This window comes from Arachis hypogaea, chromosome 1 (assembly GCF_003086295.3).
Source record: "Arachis hypogaea cultivar Tifrunner chromosome 1, arahy.Tifrunner.gnm2.J5K5, whole genome shotgun sequence".
NCBI lineage: Eukaryota > Viridiplantae > Streptophyta > Magnoliopsida > Fabales > Fabaceae > Arachis > Arachis hypogaea.
In genome coordinates this window covers 35,716,330-35,725,815 of record NC_092036.1, presented here as the reverse complement: position 1 = coordinate 35,725,815, position 9,486 = coordinate 35,716,330, and the positions used below count along the sequence as shown (strand labels likewise).

Here is a 9,486-nt window from a genome sequence, read left to right as displayed (position 1 = left end):
GTGTTAAGTGTTTCAAGCCTCACAGGGCAGGAATGGCTTAGAGAATTGAGAAGAAGCTTGCAAAAATGAAAGGAGCACAAGAAAACAAGGAGATGACCAGCGAACACTGACGCGAGTGCATGGCCCACGCAAGCGCGCAAAATGGAGAATTCGCAAGCGACGCAAACGCGTTCCTGATGCAATCGCATAGATCGGAGTCTGCATGAATGACGCGAACGCGTGATAAGGAAAACCGCTGAATGACGCGAACGCGTAGACGACGCGTACGCGTGACCTGCGCGATCTACAGAAATTATAGAATACGCTGGAGACAATTGCGGGCCACGTTTTAACCTAATTTTCGGCCCAGAAACACAGAATAAAGTGAGGGAACATGTAGAAACTCAGAAGACATCGACACACATTCATTTACATTGATATTAGGATAGTTTTAGTTTTAAATCTGAATTTACTACTCCTCTAAGTTTTTTCTACGTTGATAGGACTTTAGTTTATTGCTTTTGCTTTGGATATTGAAGAGCCATTACCTCCGTGGAAGTACTATTCTAATTTGTTTCCCTATTCTCCTACTCTTTTGGTTATTTATTATTCCTGTTCAGATACTTATGTTACGTTTGGATTTGTCAATACAGTTCACTACCTTTTCCTTTAATCAATTTCCAATCCTTATTTTATTTATCATGTTTTCTTCTACTATTTCTGCAAGCGTTTTATTCTTGTCAATGGAGTAGAAATTCCACTTGACATGGGGGTTGATTAAGAGAAGACACTTGAGTTGGAATGCTCAAGTGTTTAGTTAAATTGGATAATGTTAGCTAATTCCATACCTACTAACGCTAGATCTCCCCAAGGGAGAGGACTAGGAATTATGGGTGAGAGTTAGTTTAATCACCATACTTTCTCTTACTTAGTAAGGGTTAACCGAGTGAGAACAGCAACCTCTCTACACTACACTTGAGAATATCCCAACAAGGATAGAAATTCCACTTAATTATTCCCCCAGTCAAGGCCTTTCATTTAGAGTATCGATAATTATTCTTAGTTTATTTTTATTACTTTAATCTTTAATCATTTTAATTACTCGTTATCAAAACTCAAATTTCCTAAAAACTCCTAGTTAATAAAATAGCATTCTTTCCTGCAACTCGTTGGGAGACGACCTGGGACTCATACTCCCAGTATTTTTATTTCCAAAAATTATGACAACCCCTTTTAAATTGGTGAGGCGGATTTTAGCTGGTTAAGAGCTATACGTGCAACGCTGTTCTCTTAATTGGTTAACTTCTGCCACGCATCAGTGCTCACTGTTGCCGGCTCTGATTCAGGGGCCGGTGCAAGAATCCAAGCGGACCTTAAGGCTTGTGCCTCCCACCATGTCTTTTGTTCAACTGTGGTAACGGCTGTTACTACACAAAACACTGTTGGAGTCCAAGTTCTTTTTTATATAACTTAGTCTTGAATGAATTTAATAGAGATAGAGTCTAATTAAGTTTATGAATTATGTTATACTAAGTCAATATCATATATGATCTCAACATCCTGATAACTGATTCTGTTATGAAGTTGAGTGTGAAGTCACTGCACTAACTAATCTTAATTAGACTCTATCTCTATTAGGGTATTGATTTTAATATTTTTATTTTGGTCAAAACAAAGCATTAAGTTCTCTAGGTTGAAAATGAAGTTTTACCTACCTTTATTTTCATGGATAGTCAATTATAATTCTGATTTTAATAGTAATGCTAATGATTACTTGAGCTTTGCATTCCTTTTGGTGGTTGTCTTCTCATTTCTCATATATGTGACGATTGCCAGGGAGTGGAGATATTGTCTAATGATGTTGTCATTGAGCAATTGAAGTCTGTGCTCTCTTATATGCATGTTGACGTGGTAACTTGAAATAGGAATCCACATCTCATGAAATAATATGTAAACACAAGTGCTAGTTATTAATGCGAGGAACTGAAACATGCTCAATTTTCAGGGAGAGATGATGGCCCTACATTGTGGTATTGTGAAAATTTTATATATGTATTACCATAAAGTGGAGAAATAGGAAAATATCACTCATTATCATTCCTCTTTACATGTTGCTCTCTTGGATATACCTTGTAGTTTTGCTTCATAATAGTTGCTAACGTATTTTTTGCTTCAAAGGCTCTAATCTGTGGTGGTTTGGGTTGTGGAGTTCCTATTCTTCTCATACTGTATTTTCTAAATGCTACTTGGAAATATTTTGCAGACTGTAGAATAGAAAAGAAAGTGAGAAAAGGGCACTATAAAATTAAGCATATGTTCTGAGTTGCTTGCTCATGCTCATGCCTTTTCAAGGTGATTGCTATGGCAGAAAATTCTGTAAGGAAAAAGAGGGTTAAATAAGATATATTATATTATTCTGCATATATTCTATAGTGAATCTTTTAGGCTGGATAATATTATTGGTTGTGTGAGTGATTATTGAACAATGCAAGAATATCTTCATTAATTGATTTTGATCAATCTAACATTAAACTCTTTTATTTCTAGCTAATTGTGCAAAATTACGACAATTATAGTTATTTTATGATGAAGATAGAATTACAGAGATTTAATATTGATCTTATTATAGTGTTTGAGTTGCAAAAGTAGTAAACTGATAAGTAAAGACATATACAATGGTTGGAATAACTAAATATGCTGTAGCAGATATTTTTGAATATATAAAAAGCGTAAATAATTAGGCTATCAAAGTTTTTAGCTGTCTGTTTGACTCTTCATTATCAGTTCTTTACTATAGCATTACCTAGTGCTATTAGCACAAGTTTAATGTGACCTTTTATAGCATGAGGAAAGAGAATTTATGATATCATTAATTGAAATTTACAATGAAGTTGTTAGAGACCTCCTTAGTACCAAAAATACTCCACTTAGGCTGCATGATGATCCTGAGGTGAATACCTTTCATATATTAGGTTGAAATTTCATAAAATGGATTACATAACTAATGATTGTTTTCGTTTCTTTTTTCTCAGAGAGGATCCATTTTAAAGAAATTTACAGAGGAGAACTTACGGAACTGGGGGCATTTGCAAGAGCTTCTATTGTTTTGCGAAGGTAACGGAGCTTGTATAGTTTCTTTTTTAGGTTCTTTGTACAATCAAGCATTACATTAATTTATCCTTGCAGCTCAGAGACAGGTAGGAGAGACATACCTAAATGAAAAGAGTCCAAGATCTCATCAAATTATCAAATTGGTGTGTGCCTTTCCATTTCTGTAATTAAGTTCTTGTACTTTTTATATCTTTAAAAATAATTAAAAAAAGCTCCTAATATTGAAATTGTATTGTTTCAGACGATAGAAAGTTCTGCCAGAAAATTCTTGGGCAAAGGTAACTCAGCCATCCTATTGAAGTGACCATAAAAGAGCAGGTTAATGTGGTGATGTCTAATAAGGCCTTGGTTAAGCAATTGCAAAAAGAGGTAGCTAGGTTGGAAAGTGAGTTAAGAACCCCTAACCCACTGCCTCCAATTGTGATTATGCATGATTGTTGAGGAAGAAGGATCTCCAGATAGAAAAGGTTAGTTTGAATTCCTATTCTATTGCGTTTATATTGATTATGGACTAGACCTAGTTGTGAAACTTTCAAGATGTTGATTTAGATCAATCTTGTATATCATTATTAACCTCTCTTTCCTAGGTACATGTTTTCTTGAACAATACTTGTGCTTCATGAATTTATGTATCCCAATAGATAAAAAGGCTAGAACTGGGTTTCATTAGGTCCCTAATAGTCTGCTTCAATGTCTTCTATTCTATTTAGTTATTTTTTTAAGGAAAAGTGTGGGAATTTTTCAAGTTGCATTGGCCAACATGCATATCACATTCTTATTACTAATTATATGTTAATAACCTAATTTCCAATTATTCAGTTGGAGAAGGAAGTTAAGGAGCTAGCTAAGCAACGTGATCTTGCTCAATCAAGGGTTGAGGATTTGCTTTGCATGATTGAAGAGGATCAGAAATCTATAAAAGTAATTTTCATTTCCTAATAATAGAAAATTATGTCACAAATTAGCGGTTAAGCCTCTAAATTTTGATTCTCAATTTTTCCCTTAACTTTCAGGACGGGGAAGATAACTGAAATATAGTTATGTTACTTGATTTCTATCTATTATTAGAAGCTTTAGTACTCTCATCACACTCTTTTTTCTTTTTCCTATTTTTTTTGTTTAAAAAGCTGCCTTAATTTCTCACTCAATTTTGACTAGAGGAGACTGCTGTAGAAAAAATTAGAATATCTTAGTCACAATATAATTTAATTTCAATTTAGACTGTCTAGAAATTCAATGGTTGTGACTAGTGACAGTGACATATTTGATTTATTAACACTGCAAAATGATATCATATTATATTATAAGTTGATGCATTTGACTCTATTTCTCATATAGCTTTGTGGTTTTGGTTTTGAAACTTTGTTGTTTGTAGTGCACGGTGTGGAGTATGCATTCTCGAGGCTCACGAGTACTCATCGATAGGGGTATTCGAAGGGGAACCAAAGAGGTGTGAAGAGTTTAGATTTAGGAAGACAATATTGATCGAGAAGACATAAATGGGGCCGAACGAAGTGAGAGCGGTCATGGAAGAACTTGCAGCTGATTCAAGAAGGATTTGCATTAAGAATGAAGTTTAAGAGTTATTTTTTAAGATGTTTCACCGATTAATCATGTAAATAATTTCATGAAAATTAATAAAAAATTAATTCTTTTTATATTTTCTTATTTTGTCCGTTTTTTTTAATTTGACAAATGAATAGGCTACGTTTTGAAATGTGGCAAAAGGTTCTAGCTCACATACGGCCATGCTTTTAAAGTATAGCCATATCTTTCACATACGGCCACGCTTTCAAAACGTGGTGATATCTCACATACAACAACACTTTTAAAGCGTGGCCATATCTCTCACATACGGCCACGCTTCTCTATTGTCACGCTTTAAAAGCGTGGCCGTATCTCACATACGGCCACGCTTTTAAGCGTGGCAACATGTAAAAGCATGGCAAAAAATAAAGCGTGGCGATAGGTTACCAAAAGCGTGGCGATAGAGCAACCGGCATCCTTGCAGTTGTGACCCTTTCAAAAGCGTCCGGTAGTTCAAAAAGCATGGCAAAAAGCTATTGCCACGCTTTTTTTAGCTTTTTGCCATGTTTTAAAAGCAGAGCAATAAAGCTGTTTTCTTGTAGTAAAATTTTTTTACTTATAAAAATGAATAAAGAATATACAATAAGAATGACATTACTAGTTGTTATTATCAGTCATATCTATTTGATATTAGTTATTTTAAAATATTAAACTTTAAATTATGATATTTAATTTAAATTATGTACACCTAACACTCAATATAATCCTAATAATATAATATCTTAATAATTTTTCTAAGGAACAGTAAAAAGCTAATTAAATATTAAATATTAAAAGGATATTTAATTAAGAACACCTACTAAATTAATAAATCATTTTTTAAAATCCATGTGCAAATGTGTTCTCAACTGAGTTCAAGCTCCGAATGTCTGAAATATAAGCATCCTATTATATATTTGACTAAGCAAAGTTAATACTTGGCATTAGTTGCGGGTATTTAGTTTGGTGTTTATTTGATACTGTAAAAAAGGGCAAAACTTCAACGATGGACGCAATCATAACTTGACATGATGAAAATTGACAACTATCATCAAACGTACGTGCTTGTCAAAATTCAAAACCTAACAGTAGTCTTCTTAGCAACTTGCATTCTACAAAATTATTGAAGAATTAACAGAGCTTGGGTTAGGGGAGTTTTTAATTTATCAACTTAAATAGGTATTTAATGGACAAATTAATAATTTAACGTGCTACGTAATTATGTTTCGTTAACTTAAAACGACATCATTTATGTAAAACTAATCAATTTCACAAAATTAAAGATCAAAACTAAAAATAAATTTATTTTTTACTAAGAAGTAAAAACCTCGCTATCTTTTGGAATATTTATTGGGTCATTTAGAATTTTTGCTCGTCAATAAAAACTACATGTAAATCTCTCTTTTCAATTCAATACTTCTCCATAATTCTTTAATATAAACTTGCACACACATGAAATAAAATTCACACACATATATATGAAATAAAATTGATTATCCAAAATCTGAATTGCTTGTCTCAATTTCTATTTTATGAACTTACTTATTGTAATAACTTTAAAGAATGAATTCATGAGTTTAATATAGAATCTTTACAAAAAAAAAAAACATAAAAAAAACCAAAAAACTATTTCACAAAATCGTATCATCTTGCGTGATTGCTACCTAATAGCAATAAAATTTCATCATGTACTATTTATGATAGTTGTCTTTGGCTTTTTCTCCCGGTTATATATTTTCGTTTTAAAATGGAAGTAGCCGGTAATGAACAATGTGTTTTTAACATTGACAAGTAGCCGGTAGTGAACAATGTATGGTGGCAAATCTACAGGGAGATATTTTGTCTGCCATTTAAATGGTGTGCATTTTCTGTGCGGACCCTGCTAATAAGTCATTGAACATTTTATAATTGCAGAACAAAGAAAACATACATTACTAATTGTAAGATGCAAACAAAAAAGCAATAATATTTGTTATTCTATTGATATTTTAATACAAAACAAAATGATAATATTTTGAATTTGAAGTTGTTGATTGTAAAAGCTGCACTTTAGATTGATTATGAAATTTAAAACAACTCTTGATGATGTAGTGGTGGAACCAAAGACTGATTATTATTTCATAGTAGTGAGTGTGATGTGAGCTTTTTCTTAAATTAAAACAAGTTGTTCCGCCTTTTTCTTTTTCAGTCACTCAGATATATATATTCAAATTAATATGAGGAACGTCATTTATCATTTTCGTTTTAAGGTTTAAAATTATATATATATATTCACATATTTTATCTTTATTAAAATAAGTTTATATTAATTAAAATATAAGATATTATTTTAAACTCTTAACATTATTAGTCACCAAAAAAACTCTTAACATTATTAGATTCTAATTAAAATATTTAGACTAGCTATAAGACTGTCATGAAAATTTATATATAGACTATTAGTTATTTAAATAACTAAATTATTTATCATATAATTTGAAAATGTAAAGAATATAATATAATTATTTATTTAAAAATAATTATATAGTATAATTACTTCTTATTCCGATAAAAATCACGTTTATAATTATCTATCGAAATGCAAAACAATTATTTGCTTCTGCTACTACTTTTGCTTCTGCTTTTCCTTTTAGACAAAAATATACTTCCTACCGCACAACTGTCCGTTGAAGCATAACAAAAACACAAATTATTGGTGAACGTGTTAAATAATTATTTATAACGCAGGCTTTTCACATGTTTGCTAATGATGTTATTGATAAAATAGTTTTTCAACGAGCATTTTTTAAAAAAGGATAGTAATTAACAATCAGATATTATAAAGATGTACCTTTCACTAAAGAGAAATTATTGTGTATAATAGTTTACAATTTAACTTTATGTGTTAAATTAATAGTATATAATTAACAATTATACTATATAGATATTAGAAATTAGTTACCCCTACAAAATTACGGATTGACCAAATAGTCATATTCATAATCGAACTTTATAAAAAAATAAAATCCAATTTAGTTATCAGTGTAATAAATTTTATAAACAATATAATTAAACCAGATTCATACTTATAAAAAAAAGTAAGAATAAAATTACAAAAAGCAAAGAAATACTGTAATTATCGGCGCAAAAAATTGACAGTTAAATTTTCTATCGATATTTTTTTACGGCTTGTCGTCGATAAAATGAAAAAGGGATGATTTAAAATAAAATATTAAAATCGTCTATTATTTTGACAATTTTTTAACCCTTCACTACTGTCGTCACATTACCAACGAAATAGGAATCGAAAATTTTTTCTTTTAAAATCGACGGACCAGTTGTCTATTTTAATAATTAAAATATCGACAGTTTTGTCGTCGATAAATTTAAACGATAGAGATCGTTTTTTAAATTGAATGAACGGTATAGATTTATTATACAAAATAGATGGATAGAGCGTTCATTTTTATTTTAACTAAAATCGACAAAATAGATGTCGATTTTTATCAACAAAAAACTACTGCCGCGTTTGCTTCCCGCATCCGTACTCGCTTCACTCATTTTCCCAAAATTTAACCCCAAAATTTCAGAGGATCAAAGTCTAGAGTGACGCTTCTTCTTCTCCTCCAATGGCCGAGAGTAGAGACCATAACAGAGTCACGGTCTCGGAGAGAGGCAGAGAGCAGAGCTTCTTCTTCTTCTCCTCCGCCGAGCCCGCAGCTGCACCATCCTCTTCATGTAAGTTCCCCTTTCTCTCTCGTGCTCGCTCTCTCTCACTCTATCACATTGTGATTTGTGAATCTGCATGTAAGTTTTTCTTCCACAGACTCGTCGTTGCAACGTCTTTTCCGATCGTAGTCGTTGTGAGCCCGTCGCCATAGCACGTCATTCTCAAAGATTCTTGTAAGTTCCTCTCTATCTCTCTCTGATTATTATATTATTTTTTCAATTTTTGTATCATCTATTTTCATCATGAAATTCTGAATTTGTTGTTTGTTAAACCTAATTAGCATAATCAAATAGGAAACCACAGAAGAGAGAAAAGGAGAATTTGGTTCCTAATTAATTCTCAGCGTCAACTATGGAGGTTTCAGGTGCCGTTCTAAGGAATGTCACGTGCCCTTCCTTTTATATGCACATAAGTTCCCGTCGTGATGGTGGTGGTGGTTGTGTTATGGTGCCGGTGAGGATGAGAGAAAAGGCGGTGGTGCGTTGTTGGTGCGGGTTCAGTGATTCGGGGCATGTGCAGTATTAGGGGAACGAGAAGAAGAAGGAGAAGGGAACCACTATGTTGAGCGCCAAGTAGAAGCTCAAGATGCTGAAGAAACGTGTCATTTTCGATGATCTTCAAGGAAACCTAACTTCGCTAATTTAATTATTTTTACATCTTCTTGCTGTTTGGGCTAATGATTTAGTTGCATAGGGTTCAAATCAAATTTAAAAGGTTTAGAATAATGCATTTGAACATGCGATTCCATTGTTTTCATATAGTTTTTTTGTCATTGTTATGATGAGCGGATATTTTATACACTTTTTGTCATTGTTTTCATATAGTTTTTTGTATGTTTTGTTTAGTTTTTAATAAATTTTTATAGGTTTTAGTGTTAAATTCACATTTTTGGATTCTACTTTGAGTTTGTGTATTTTTGTGCAATTTCAGGCATTTTCTGGCTGAAATTGAGAAGTTGGAGCAAAAGTCTGATTCAGAGATAGAGAAAGCACTGCAGATATTGTCCAGATCTAACCTCCTTGCACTCGGAAGAGCTTTCCTGGAGCTACAAAAGTCCAAATGGAGCGTTCTCAATAGCTATGGAAAGCTGACTTCTAGAGATTTCTAGCAATATATGATAG

The 9,486-nt window shown here is 32.3% G+C and overlaps 1 long non-coding RNA gene across 3 annotated transcripts; it reads left to right on the top strand.

Moving 5' to 3' along the window:
• The first annotated feature begins 1,668 nt into the window (after positions 1–1,668).
• Positions 1,669–4,750, top strand: LOC112802167 (uncharacterized). Of its 3 annotated transcripts, XR_011880518.1 has the most exons (7): positions 1,669–2,009; positions 2,243–2,331; positions 3,012–3,093; positions 3,166–3,233; positions 3,332–3,557; positions 3,910–4,011; positions 4,466–4,750. It is a non-coding gene; the product is annotated as an uncharacterized lncRNA (long non-coding RNA). The 3 variants fall into 3 exon arrangements; XR_011880517.1 differs by lacking the exon at positions 1,669–2,009 and having other exon boundaries at positions 2,068–2,331; XR_003202215.3 differs by lacking the exons at positions 1,669–2,009; positions 2,243–2,331 and adding an exon at positions 2,676–2,929.
• The last annotated feature ends 4,736 nt before the right edge of the window (positions 4,751–9,486 follow it).